Source organism: Carcharodon carcharias, chromosome 33, assembly GCF_017639515.1.
Source record: "Carcharodon carcharias isolate sCarCar2 chromosome 33, sCarCar2.pri, whole genome shotgun sequence".
NCBI lineage: Eukaryota > Metazoa > Chordata > Chondrichthyes > Lamniformes > Lamnidae > Carcharodon > Carcharodon carcharias.
Window position 1 is genome coordinate 10632709 of NC_054499.1, and position 14024 is coordinate 10646732.

At 46.3% G+C, this 14024-nt stretch overlaps 1 long non-coding RNA gene and 1 other non-coding gene across 2 annotated transcripts; one reads left to right on the forward strand and one right to left on the reverse strand.

Moving 5' to 3' along the window:
* Window positions 1-2627: 2627 nt before the first annotated feature.
* On the forward strand, window positions 2628-12254 carry LOC121272394. The gene is made up of 3 exons (XR_005941880.1): window positions 2628-2743; window positions 4307-4691; window positions 11125-12254. It is a non-coding gene; the product is annotated as an uncharacterized LOC121272394 (long non-coding RNA).
* Window positions 3746-3818, reverse strand: trnak-cuu. The gene has a single exon. It is a non-coding gene; the product is annotated as a tRNA-Lys (tRNA).
* Window positions 12255-14024: the final 1770 nt, after the last annotated feature.

The following is a 14024-nucleotide window of genomic DNA, read 5'->3' on the forward strand; positions in this document are numbered from 1 at the left end:
ACCCCAATCACTCAACCGCCAGGGAACGCTAAAGAACTGTGCTAGAGTTTTATCCAAACTTTTATAGATGTTTCTCACGGAGCGAAAGTAATTTTAGTGAGTTATTACTCATATGAATCCAGTCTGGACAAAGGATGATGATTTGAATCAGTTTCATTTCTGGATAACCTTCTTTTGCAGAATGAAAGGAATTGCTGGTGAGGGAGAGTGGAAAGTTGGGTTTATTTTGTGCTTTGGACGTGTTGAGGCGGTAGCTACATGTGATTTTTCATATCGTATTTTAAGAGTGTCGTTTAAAACATTGACAGCAGGAATGTGGGACAAGTTTAGTTAAATGTCAGTGGTGGGGCTGGATCTGTAGAATGGTGGATAGGTGTTTAAAAAAAATTCACCCGACAGGGGACTCAAACCCACAACCTTGAAAGTAAGAGTCTGACACTCTACAAACTGAAATACTCAGCCCTGAAGGACATTTGTGTCTTTATCACTTATAGCAGTGACATTGGCTTGTCACCAGGGTTCTATACGTCAATATGTCTGACAGCGTCGGCGGAGAGGAATACAGTTGATGTTTTGAGCCCATATGACTCTTCATCTCAACTAAGGACATGGAGAAATGAGGTGAAATATAAGCTGGTGGGCGGGGGTGGGACAGGTAGAGCTGGATAGGGGGCCAGTGATAGGTGGAGGCAAAGAAGAGATGTCACAGACAAAAGGATAAAGAGGTGTTGACGGTGGTGATATTATCTAAGGAATGGGATAATGGGGACATTAAGGGTGGCAGATGGCCCGAATGGGGGTGGGGGGAAGGGATCGAAATGGGCTAAAAGACGGAGATAAAACAATAGATCGAAATAAATTTAAAAATAGGTGGGAGAAGAAAGATATATTTTTAGAAAATTATAAATGATTGGAAAAAGGAGGATCAGAAAGGGGGTAGGGATGGAGGAGATAGTTTATGACCTGAAATTGTTGAACTCAATATCCAGTCCGGAAGGCTGGAAAGTGCCTAGTCAGAAGATGAGGTGCTGTTCCTCCAGTTTGCGTTGAGCTTCACTGGAACAATGCAGCAGGCCAAGGACGGACATGTGGGCATGAGAGCAGGGTGGAGTGTTGAAATGGCAAGCGACAGGGAGGTCTGGGTGATGCTTGCGGACAGACTGAAAGTGTTCTGCAAAGTGGACACCCTGGTCCACTCCTCCATCACCCCCTACACCTCAAACCCCTCCCCCAGCATCTTCCCATGCAATCGCAGAAGGTGCAACACCTGCCCCTTCACTTCCCCTCTCCTCACCGACCAAGGGCCCAAACACTCCTTTCAAGTGAAGCAGCATTTCACTTGCACTTCCCTCAATTTAGTCTACTGCATTCGCTGCTCCCAATGCGGTTTCCTCTACATTGGAGAGACCCAACGCAGACTGGGTGACCACTTTGAAGAAGACCTTTGGTCTGTCCGCAAGCATGCCCCAGACCTCCCTGTCGCTTGCCATTTCAACAGTCCACCCTGCTCTCATGCCCACATGTCTGTCCTTGGCCTGCTGCAATGTTCCAGTGAAGCTCAACGCAAACTGGAGGAACAGCACCTCATCTTCCGACTAGGTACTTTACAGCCTTCCGGACTGAATATTGAGTTCAACAATTTCAGATCATGAACTCTCTCCTCCATCCCCACCCCTTTTCCGATCCCTCTTTTCCCATTCATTTATAATTTTCTAAATATATATCTTTCTTTTCCCACCGATTTTAAAATTTATTTCAATCTATTGTTTTATCTCCACCTTTTAGCCCAGTTCAATCCCTTCCCTCCACCCCACCCCCACTAGGGCCATCTGCCACTAGCTTGTCCTGCTTGCTACCCTTATTGTCCCCATTAGCACATTCCTTAGATAATATCACCATCTCTTTATCCTTTGGTCTATGACATCTCTTCTTTGCCTCCACCTATCACTGGCTCTCTATCCAGCTCTCCTGTCCCACCCCCCTTCTACCAGCTTTTATTTCACTTTATTTTTCCATTTCCTTAGTTCTGTTGAAGAGTCATACAGACTTGAAACGTTAACTGTGTTCCACTCTGCTGATGCTGTCAGACCTGCTGAGTTTTTCCAGGTTTTTTTGATTTTGTTTCAGATATCCAGCATCCACAGTATTTTGCTTTTATTCTATTTATCAATGCTTTAGATGAATGACCAGCGAAGGAGAGATATAAATTTGCTAACGACAGTAAACTGGTCTCTCACTCAGCCACCGCTTCCCCTCAGAGCACTTACAGCAACTGCCTGTGCTGAATAAATGCTAACTGGATGCTTTCCTTAAAAGTGTTAACGTTTTTAGTCTCCCAGCTGCTTAGACTAACTCCCTAACTTTGGAGACGGGAAAACAAAGCTTCAATTCTCACCGGCCAAACAGCTCACAGCTTTCCTGTGACGTCACTGTCAGGATTTTGCCCCCTATTTTTAAACTCGAGTTTCCCCCGGTCCGTCCCTGCGGCTGTTGCTGCTGCCTCCTCGGGGAAGAGATAGGCCCCGAGCCTGGGCCTCAGTTTAATTATAAAAGCAAAATACTGGGGATGCTGGAAATCTGTAGTAAAAACGGAAAATGCTGGAAAAAGGAACTCAGCAGGTTTGACAGTTTCTTTGGAGAGAGAAACAGAGTTTTCGTGTCAAGTCTGTACGATTCTTCTTCAGAGCTGTTTCATTATCATCACCTTCCCGGTGCCCCCCGATTCCTGTCAGGCTCACTCCAGGTGCCGAGTCTCTCCTCGGGTTGAACTAAACCTGCACCACATCCATCCATCCCTCTTCTCAGAAGCTATTCTGTGGCCTGTGTGTGGGGAACTCTTGCTCTCATTCTACACGTATATTTCAGGAATCTGGATTGAAGTGTTGGCTGTCATGACAGAAAAATTGTGACATAAACATTGGCTGAGTAACTTGAGTGAGGAACAAAACATTGTCACATAATGTTTCCACCCGGGATTGAACTGGGGAACCTTTTGTGTGTTAGGCAAATGTGATAACCATTACACTCTGGAAACTCCTGTGACTGGATTTGTTATTCTTTGTAGCTCCTTTTTTTCTCTGAATATTTATCTTTGTTTCAACGGCAAACCCCAACTCCGAATTCCTCTTCCATTTCACTGAACTTGTACCACATTCCCACTCTCACCAGCAAGACAACATGTTAACAACGTCTCTTAAACTACCAGGTGTAAAGCCAGCTATGAGGGACATGAAAAGCACAGAATAAATCCTACCACTATAACCGCTCTCCCTCAGTGAGAACGGCTTTCATTCCCCAGCACATGGTTAGAGTTTCAGTCCCGAACATTGAAACAATTGTCTTTTAGTCTGTGGGTAAAACCCCCAATCACTCGACCGCCAGGGATCGCTAAAGAACTGTGCTGGAGTTTTATCCAAACTTTTATAGAAGTTCCTCATGACATGAAGGTAATTTTATTGAATTGTAACTCATTTGAATCCAGTCTGGACAATAGATGACTTTCAATCAGTTTCATTTCTGGATAACCTTCTTTTGCAGAATGAAAGGAGTTGCTGGTGAGGGAGAGTGGAAAGTTGAAGGATTTACTTTGTGCTTTGGATGTGTTGAGGCGGTAGCCACATGTGATTTTTCAGATTGTATTTTAAGAGTGTCATTTAAAACGTTGACAGCAGGAATGTGGGGCAAGTCCAGTTAAATCTCATGGAAGTTCAGAGATGGGGCTGGATCTGTGTTTAAAACAAACACTCGCCCAACGTGGGGCTCAAACCCACGACCCTGAGATTAAGAGTCTCATGCTCTACCGACTGAGCTAGCCGGGCCTGAAGGAAGGGCTTGTCCTTATCAGTTACTGCAGTGAGATTGTTTCCCCAGGATTATATCTATCAATGCTTTAGATGAATGACCGGCGAAGGAGAGATATAAATTTGCCAACGGCAGTAAACTGGTCTCTCACTCAGCCACCGCTTCCCCTCAGAGCACTTACAGCAACTGCCTGTGCTGAATAAATGCTAACTGGATGCTTTCCTTAAAAGCGTTAACGTTTTTAGTCTCCCAGCTGCTTAGACTAACTCCCTAACTTTGGAGACGGGAAAACACAGCTGCAATTCTCACCGGCCAAACAGCTCACAGCTTTCCTGTGACGTCACTGTCAGGATTTTGCCCCCTATTTTTAAACTCGAGTTCCCCCCGGTCCGTCCCTGCGGCTGTTGCTGCTGCCTCCTCGGGGAAGAGATAGGCCCCGAGCCTGGGCGTCAATTTAATCATCACCTTCCCGATGGCCCCCCGATTCCTGTCAGGCCCACTCCAGGTGCCGAGTCTCTCCTCGGGTTGAACTAAACCTGCACCACATCCATCCATCCCTCTTCTCAGAAGCTATTTTGTGGTTTGTGTGTGGGGAACTCTCGCTCTTATCTCATTCTACATGTATATTTCAGGAATCTGGATTGAAGTGTTGGTTGTCATGACAGCAAAACTGTGATATCACAATGAACGAGTAACTTGAAGCTGAAAAACAACTTTGCCACATAATGTTTCCACCCGGGATCTTTCGCGTGTGAAGCCAACGTGATAACCACTACACTATGGAAACTCCTGTGACTAAGGCTGTTCTTCTTTCCCTTACCAACATTGCAGGAGCCCAGCAATGTATGCCTTTTGATTATAGTTTCTGTGACCTTTAGCAGCAGAACAAGGTGAGTTTATTGAGACTCCATCCCGAATTAAGAAAAGCATTCAGATGCATTCCTTGGACCCCACCTCCACCGCCCCCACCCCACCCCCCCCCCCCCATCCCCCACACACCATAGTGCAGGTGGAAGAATAAGAGGATAGGCTTAAAGAGATTGTACAGGTAGTGAAGAGGATAAGCGATTAAATGTATGGTTGTATGGCTGTTCACGATGCAGTGATTCCACGCTGCAGCCCACTCTCTTCGGTTGTCTTCTTGGATGTAGTTGTATGGAGCAAACCTCACTTTTTTATTCAGAATTCAGTTTGCAGTAGCTTTGTCTTCTCAGGATGGTAACTTTGCAAAACCGGGTGCAGTACTCTTGAGAGGAAGAGAGAGAGAAAGAGGGCTTTCTTACAGCTTTTCAGTATGGCAACTGTGTTCTCTCCTTGTGATCGCTCTGGCTCGGTGAAACAATCCTTAAAAGTCCTACTGGCTGGCTGTATATGCCAGAGGAATTTGAATACCATGTCAGCCTTTGTGGAACAGATAGTTGCATTCTGATGTCTCATGTCAGGGACTTTTGACGAGCTTCAAGATAATGTGAAAGCCAGTAGGAGGTGGGGCCTTTCACACTCCTTAGGGTGTTTTGGATGTCTGCTCCCTTTTCATCCCACTTGGCTGGAATGCAAGTTGTACATTCGTGCTGGTGGGCCGTTCTCTATTGCCTTAGTAGGATGACAGTTTATTGTTTTCTTTTAAATCCAGCCAGAAAAAGTAGAAATAAAAGTTTCATTTTTTAAGAGAATGCAAATCCTCATAACAACACATTGAGGTGGTAACCATACCTGATTGCAGGCTGTATTTTAAGAGTGTGGTTTAAAATTCTTGCTGCCTTGTGAGATGGTGACGAGCTTTTTGAGTGTTGTGGGAGTTGCACTCATCCAGTCAAGTGGGGAGTATTCCATCACACTCCTGACTTGTGCCTTGTAGATGGTGGACAGGCTTTGGGGAGTCAGGAGGTGAGTTACTGATCACAGGATTCCTAGTCTCTGACCTGCTCTTAGAGTCACAAATGGTGCTGAACATTGTACAATCATCAGCGAACATCCCCACTTCTGACCTTATGATGGGAGGAAGGTCATTGATGAAGCAGCCTGCTTACTAATGCCCAGTTTGGGTTCTGCCAGGGCTACTCAACTCCTGACTTCATTACAGCCTTGGTTCAAACATGGATGAAAGGGCTGAACTCCCGAGGTGAGGTGAGAGTGACTGCCCTTAACATCAAGGCCGCATTTGACCGAGTGTGACATCAAGGAGCCCTAGCAAAACTGGAGTCAATGGGAATCAGGGGGAAAACTCTCCGCTGGTTGGAGTCATACCTAGCACAAAGGAAGATGGTGGTGGTTGTTGGAGGTCAGTCAACTCAGCTCCAGGACATCACTGCAGGAGTCCCTCAGGGTAGTGTCCTCGGCCCAACCATCTTCAGCTGCTTCATCAATGACCAATGGCCTCATCCTGCGTCAGGCTAACTTGGGGTGTTAAGGGTTAATATTTTAGCACTCTTGCCATCCAAGACAGAGAGGATGTATTAGAAGGATCACCAGGCAAAATCTTATCTTCCACCTTTAGTGTGTGAAGGAAAACATGACATCAAAAATTAGGATGTAACTTTGGAAGCTAAACAGAGTGAGAGGAATCCATTTGTTTTTCTGGTTCATTTGTAGCTGGCAGCATCTGCCCTTCCCTAATTACCCCTGAGGGCAGTTAAAAGTTAACCACCTTCTTGTGGCTCTAGAGCCACATATAGGTCAGACCGGGTAAGGAAGGCAGATTTCCTTCCCTAAGGGGAAATTTGTGAACCATCTGAGCGTTTACCACAATCAGTGATAACATCATCATTATTGTTATTGAGGCAAGCTTTCCATTCCTGATTCGTTAGTTTAACCCTCCCCACTACCCCACAGTGGGACTTCAACCCATATCCCCAAGGATAAAAATTGCTGGAACGACTCAGCAGGTCTGACAGCATCTGTGGAGAGGAAGATAGAGTTAACGTTTCGAGTCCGTACGACTCTTCATCAGAACTATCAACTGAGTGCATCAGAACCATCAACTGAGTGCATCAGAACCATCAACTGAGTTCTTCAGAACCTTCAACTGAGTGCATCAGAACCTTCAACTGAGTGCATCAGAACCATCAACTGAGTGCATCAGAACCATCAACTGAGTCCCCCAGGGTGTTAGCCTGGGAGGGGTGGGCCCTCAAGATTGCAGGTTAGGTGACATTATCACTGCCAAACCATTCACACATCGATTCATTCCAGGATGGAAAGATAAGGGTTAATAAAGCCTGTTCTTCAAATGATTCAAGAACAGTTCGGTCAGGACATTTTGTTTGAGGGAGGTAGCTATGGGGTGAACAGCAGTTTACATGAATGGACTGTCTTGAAAGGATTTGGGAATGGATATATCAGGAGGTCTGGCATGTACCTTTGGTGTATAGAAGGATGTGGTCATCAATAGCTTCTTGGAGGGCTCGGGAGATAGAGAACTGAAAAGGCTCTCTTGTGGCTGGTGTGGGGTCACAGGGAGAGGCAGCATTGTAAGCAGTGTAGATAGATGCGAGTCTCATAATACAAAAGAGCTATTAATGATTCAGTGAAGGAGTAAAATTGTGACAAATGGATTTCGATTTTAGCAGATGTGAAGTCATTCACTTTGAAACTAAAAGGATGGGGGACTTTGTGAATGGTGAAAAGCTACAAGCAGTGGGAGTCCAAAGAGATTCGGGGGATCCAGGCACAGCAGTCATTAACATATCTTGAACAGCTAGAGGAAATAATAAAAAAAGGCTCATGGGGTTCTGGAGGACTAGAATACAAAGGAGTAAAGTACAAGTCATGATCCTGCTCTACAAAGCCCTGGTTAGACCACACCTGGAGTTACTGTGAGCAGGTCCTGACCACCACACCATAGGAAGTATACAATGGCCCCTGAGGGAGCATAGTGCAGATTTACCGGAATGAGACCTGGACACCAAGGATTAAGCTACAAGGAGACACTTCACAAATGAGGCTTGTATTCCCTGGCATTTAGAAGGGTAAGGGGTGATTTGATCAAGGTTTTTTTAAGATATTAAGGGGGACAGATTGAGTCGATAGAGAGAAATTATTTCCGCTGGCTTGGACGTCTGGGACTCGGGGTCAGAGTTTCAAAGTAGAGTTTGACCATTCAGGAGTGGAATTAGGAAACACTTCCACACACAAAGGGTGACCATAAGACATAGGAGCAAAAATTAGGCCATTCGGCCCATCAAGAAATTTTAACCTCGCTTCCGCAAACGGCAACTGATGTTAGATCAATTATTAACATTAAATCTGAGATTCAGAAGATGCTGTTAACCATTAAGGTGTGGGGGGATATGGGGCAAAGGGGTTAGGTCACAGATCAGCCATAATCTCATTGTATGGCAGCAGAACAGGGTGGACGGGCTGAATGGCCTCTCCCTGTTCCTATGTTGGGTTGGTCACCAATGCTAGACATCAATCGAGTTGATCCCATGTTCTTCACCATTGAGTGTCTCATGCTTATTGAAAAAGTACTGTTGTGAACCAGAGGAGGGGTCGATTGAGAGACCCATGTTAACAATGAGAAGGATGAGTGTAAGCAGGAAGCAGTGAGTTTAGATGTAAGGGTGTGAGTGTCAGTGCCAGAGTGCAACGTTTAGTGTGTGTGAGTGTCCGACAGCTTAGTCCAGCCCTGCTTGAGTGGCCTTGTGAGGAAATCTGCAGATGTTGTGGGTGGGGGTCGGTGGAGATGACATTACCCCCTTCCTTACCCTGACCTCCCCCATGAGGGCAAAAATTTGGGCAGATGTTGTAAAGTATTAATAGCTGGAATATGCTAATGTATGACATAGATCACGATCTACCACTGACATCAGCCCATCATGTATTAGAGAGAGAGAGAGAGAGAGAGGTTGGAATCATGGCCTAGGAGAGATGTGTAACTAGGTTATTCTGTAACCTGTCTAGATGTAGTACTAATGAACAAGTGTTAAGCAGATATCAGTGTAGACCATAAGACATAGGAGCAGAAATGAGGCCATTCGGCCCATCGAGTCTGCTCCGAGTCTGTCTGAGAATGAAGTCCCATGCCTAGAGTCTAAGGTAGAACATCTCAGGACAGAACAACAAGTGGTTGTCCACTTTGGCAGGAAGAATAGAAAAGCAGAATATTATTTAAATGGAGAGAGGCTGCAGAATGATGCAGTACAGAGGGATCTGGGTGTCCTGATACTCGAATCACAAAAATTTAGCATGCAGGTACAGCAAGTGATTGGGAGGGCAAATGGAATGTTAGCCTTTTTTGCAAGGGCCGGGTGTAGAATGTAAAAGTGGGGAAGACTTACTGCAAGTGTACAGGGCATCGGTGAGACCACACCTGGAGCACTGTGTACAGTTTTAGTCATCTTATATAAAGAAGGATATATCTGCATTGGAAGCCGTTCAGGGAAAGTTCACTCGGCCGATTCCTGGGATCAAGGGCATTTGTTTTATGAGGAAAGGTTGAGCAGGTTGGGCCTATACTCATTGGAGTTCAGAAGAATGAGAGGTGATCTTATTGAAACTTATAAGATTTGAAGGGGGCTCAAAAAGGTAGATGCTGAGAGGGTGTTTCCCCTCGTGGGGGAATCTAGGACTAGGCACAGTTTAAGGGGAGTCATGTCAGGAACAGAGATGGGGAGGAATTTCTTCTCTCAGAGGATCGTTGATCTTTGGAATTCTCTACCCCGGAGAGCAGTGGAGGCTGGGTCACTGAATATATTCAAGGCCGAGTTAGACAGATCTTTGATCTCCAAAGGAGGTATGGGGTGCAGGTAAGAAAGCAGAGTTAATACCACAATCAGATCAGCCGTGATCTTATTGAATGGGGGAACAGGCTTGAGGGGCCGAATGGCCTCCTCCTGGCTCCTATTTCTTATGATCTTATGACCTCCAGGGTGGTCTCTGGTAGTGACTCAGTGCCTCACAGACAGTCAAATTCAGCTTACTCATTTCCACAAACCATGATCGCAGGGGCCGCGACCTCACCTGAAGACGTGCAGCCCGGTTCCAACAGGCCGCTGGACACTCCTGAGGGAAAATTACCATGCGGCCTTAGTGATCACACAGCCAGCCCTGTCAGCCAGATCAAAAGGATGTCCCGGGAGTCATTTGGGGTCTCACCCTCGAGACACTATGAGGGCTTCTGTCTCACTCCAATTTCCAATCGGGAATTAAGAGCGAGTGAGTGAGAGGGAGGAAGAGTGCACAAGGTTGTGAATGGGAGCATAATTGCGAAAGTTCATGAGTGGGTGGGAGAACAAGGAGGAGAGACATTTTGACATGGTACCATTACAGGAAGTACATATTTTATTGCTCTGATCTAGATAGATATGACACTAGTTTCTACGCATGTAACAAGTTTTATTCACAGTGCTTTAAAATGTCTGCTCCATGCTTCAGCTGTTTGCTTCCGGCTCTTTCTACAATTTGTCTACTTTGCTCAGAGTCCACACCCAGGCTAAACTAATCAAGCACAGTGAGCATCAATAATAAACAGAATTACTAATCAAACAGAACAATTGAAGACTATAGGAAACATTTTAAAGGGATCGTCAATGCAGGGAAGGTAGTTAATTGGACTAAAAACTGGTGAGATAGGAAATGGCAGTCAGAGTTGAGGGGAGTGCCTTAGAGTGGTTGGAAGTGGTTAGCAGCGCCCCACAGGGCTCTGTTCTGGGACATTGTCTATTCGCTGTTATAATCAAGGATTGGGACAGATGATTATAGGCTCCCCCTGGATTATGTGACTCAGCACCACACCCGGTAGCTGCCACTGACTGAACTACACACTTACTCAGCATATCATTGGTTTCCCAATCTCTTTTTTTTAAAAATCGATTCATGTGCTAGCTGGGACCCAGTTGGTAGCGCTCTCACCCCTGAGTTTCTGGGCTCAAGCCCCACTCCAGAACCTGAGTGCAAAAACCTAGGCTGACACTCCAGGTTGGGACTGATGGAGGTGCTGCATTATCAGAGGTGCTGTCTTTTAGATGGGATGTTAAATTGAGGCCCCAGCTGCCTGTTTAGGGGAATGTAAAAGATCCCATGGTATTATTTCAAAGAAGAGCGGGGGGGGGGGTGGAGGGATGTTCTCCCCCCTCCCCTGTCCTGGGGCCAATATTTATCCCTCAACCAACATCACAAGAACAGATGACCCAGCCATTATCACACTGCTGTTTGTGGGAGCTTGCTGTGCGCAAATTGCTTACCGTGTTTCCTGCGATACACTTGTACTTCAAAAACAACTTCACTGACTGTAAAGCGCTTTGAGGCTTCTGGTGGCTGCGAAAGGCGCTACATAAATGCAAGTCTTCCTTTCGTTTTAAATGGAATCTTTCTGTTCGGCAGATCCCAGCTCGCTGGGGCGCATGCACCCAGGAATAGAGGAGGGGCAACTGAGAAAAACAGTGAAGGGATGAATCTAAACCCCCCCCGTCTCCCAACGAGTGGAAGGGGAGAGGAGAAGAGGGGTAGAGGGGAGACGGAGCTGTGTCCGATGACTCAGCTGGCTTGCAGACAGGGACTCACTGGGCTGCTCATGTCTGGAGCACCAGAAGAAGCATACCCGTTGTCCCCTTTTGCATCCCTGGGCAATGCGAGGTGATGGAGCAGCCCCGATTATAGCCAGGGGGAGGCGAAGGAGAGCAAGTTTCCCAAGGCGAATTTAGACATTGTCGATGGAAAATCTTTGCCCTGCCCAACATCACAGAGAGGCTGGCACGGTTCGAGGGGCTGAATGGCCTCATTCTGCGCTGTAACCCTATCCTTCTGTATTTGTCCCTCAATGCACACAGCTTGCAAAAAACAAGTCAAACTGCTGCAGATGCTGGAAAGCTGAAATAAAAAGAGAGAGCGACGTAAAGACTCAGCAGGTCAGACAGCATCTCGCAGACGGAGAAGCAAGAAATGACCCTTCGTCAGAATAATAGCTAAGACTCTAACTCTTAGTTCTCACCCAGGCTGCCTGCGTTGCTGAGCATTTCCAGCATTTTCTGTTTCGTTCCAAGCCTGCCAAAGGGTTTTTCAGTGGTCCCGGGTGGTCCTATCTGGTTGTGAACCGACTGCCTGTTTCCAACCACCAGCTGCCTGCCCACTGTAATCCAGACTGGTTGCGGAGTGCCACCAGACATAAAGGGAGCTCTGCAATCCACCATGGCTCAGCTGGTAGTGCACTCCCCTTTCACCTCTGAATCACCAAGGTGCCTGGGTTCGAGGCCCACTGTGGACCTTGAGCATAAAAGACAAAGATGACACTCCAGCGCAGTACCGCAGGAGCACCACCCTGTCGGAAGTGCTGATTTTCGACTGACGTGCAAACCCAGGAGGAGGAGGGGCCCCCATCTGCATCGGTCGGATGTTAAAGATCTCGTGGCACTATTTGGAAGGAAGAAGGGCAAGGGACGCTCCCCATTCCCCTCCCCCCCAAAAAATCTTAGATCAAAGCAAAATACCGCAGGCGCTGCCTGGAAACCTGAAACAAAAACAGAACACGCTGGGGAAAAAAACAGCACTTGTGGAGAGAAAGACAGAGTTAACATTTTGAGTCCTTGTAGCTGAAGAAGAGTCATAAGGAATCGAAACGTTAGCTGTTTTTTTTTAAGCTTCACAGATGCTGTTAGGCCTGCTGAGTTTATCCAGCACTTTCTGTTTCTGTCCCCCAAGAATCTTGGCCAGTATTTAGCCCTCAATTGATATCACAAACAAACACACACACACACAAAAAAAAATGCTGTTTGTGGGATCTTGCTGTGCCCAGATTGGCTGCTGTCTTTCCTACATTACAGCACTGACTACTCTTCTTCAAGCGTTTCATTGGCCGAAGGGCGCGTTGAGATGTCCAGTAGTCGTGAAAAACACTATACAAAGGCTGGTCTTTCTTTCTTTTCCTCAGTGGGTTTGGAGGCTGGAATGAGATTCCCCGGTTTCCAAGGGCCTGTAATGTCAGTTGAACTCCTGAGTACAAGCGACATGGGATCAAGGAGCCTCTGTGCCACACAAGTCATTTCTCTGTGCGTGTCAAGGAAGGAACGATCGGGGCACATTTCCCGTGGAGCGCAAATAGATGGCTCAGTAAGAGACCGAGAGACCAATGGCTCGATCATCTTGCAGAGATGATGGTATCTTAGCGTCTGCTTTTAATAAAGACTTGTAGTTAAATCATGCTGCTGAAGGTCTCATGCTGTTATATTCACGAAAACCAGGTGGTGAAGGATAGAATTGGAGCCAATCTTTTTATGCTCTAACATTTATTTACAGAGTGAAAGATTACAAGCACACATCTCCTCACTCACCTATCCGAGTTTGAGTGCGTGTCTCTTTATAACTGCTCAAGTGAAACTCCAATTTAATGCCTTCCACCTGCATACAGTTAAAAATAGTTGATATTTAATTAACATATGGCTCTATTACTGAAATAACCCATAAAGTCAGATTATAATTTACATTCGAGTGTGGCTGATCTGTATCTTAACTCCAACTGCCCATTTGGTTTTGTAACCTCTTCCCAGCAGAAAGCCATCAGTGGAGTGGTTGAGGTGAATAGCGTGGAGTGTGATGGAATATTCTCCAACAACACTCAAGAAACTTGATACCGTGCAGGACAAAGCATTCCCGCTTGACTGGCACCCGATCCACAAACATTCACTCCCTCCACCACCGACACACAGTAGCAGCAGTATGTACCATCTACAAGATGCACTGCACCACTCACCAAGGCTCTTTAGACAGCACTTTCCAAACCCCTACCATCTAGAAGGACAAGGGCAGCAGACACATGGGGAACACCACCACCTGGAAGTTCCCCTCCAAGCCACTCACCATCCTGACTTGGAAATATATCGGCCGTTCCTTCACTGTCGCTGGGTCAAAACCCTGGAACTCCCTCCCTAACAGCACTGCGGGTGTACCTACACCACATGGACTGCAGCGATTCAAGAAGGCAGCTCACCACCACCTTCTCAAGGGGCAAGTAGAGATGGGCAATAAATGCTGGCCCAGCCAATGATGCCCACATCCCATGAATGAATTAAAAATGATGCATTTAAGGGGAACCTGGATAAACACATGAAGGAGAAAGGGATAGAAGGATATGTTGACTGGGTGAGATAAAGCAGCGATGCGAGAAGGCTGAATGGCCTGTTCCTAGTCTGTACATTCATTGTCATTCTATATAACAACCATCCATTTAACCTCCTTCCTCAAACCTGTAGATTTTGTCCTATCACAGAGTCTGTCTACCCATTTAATTT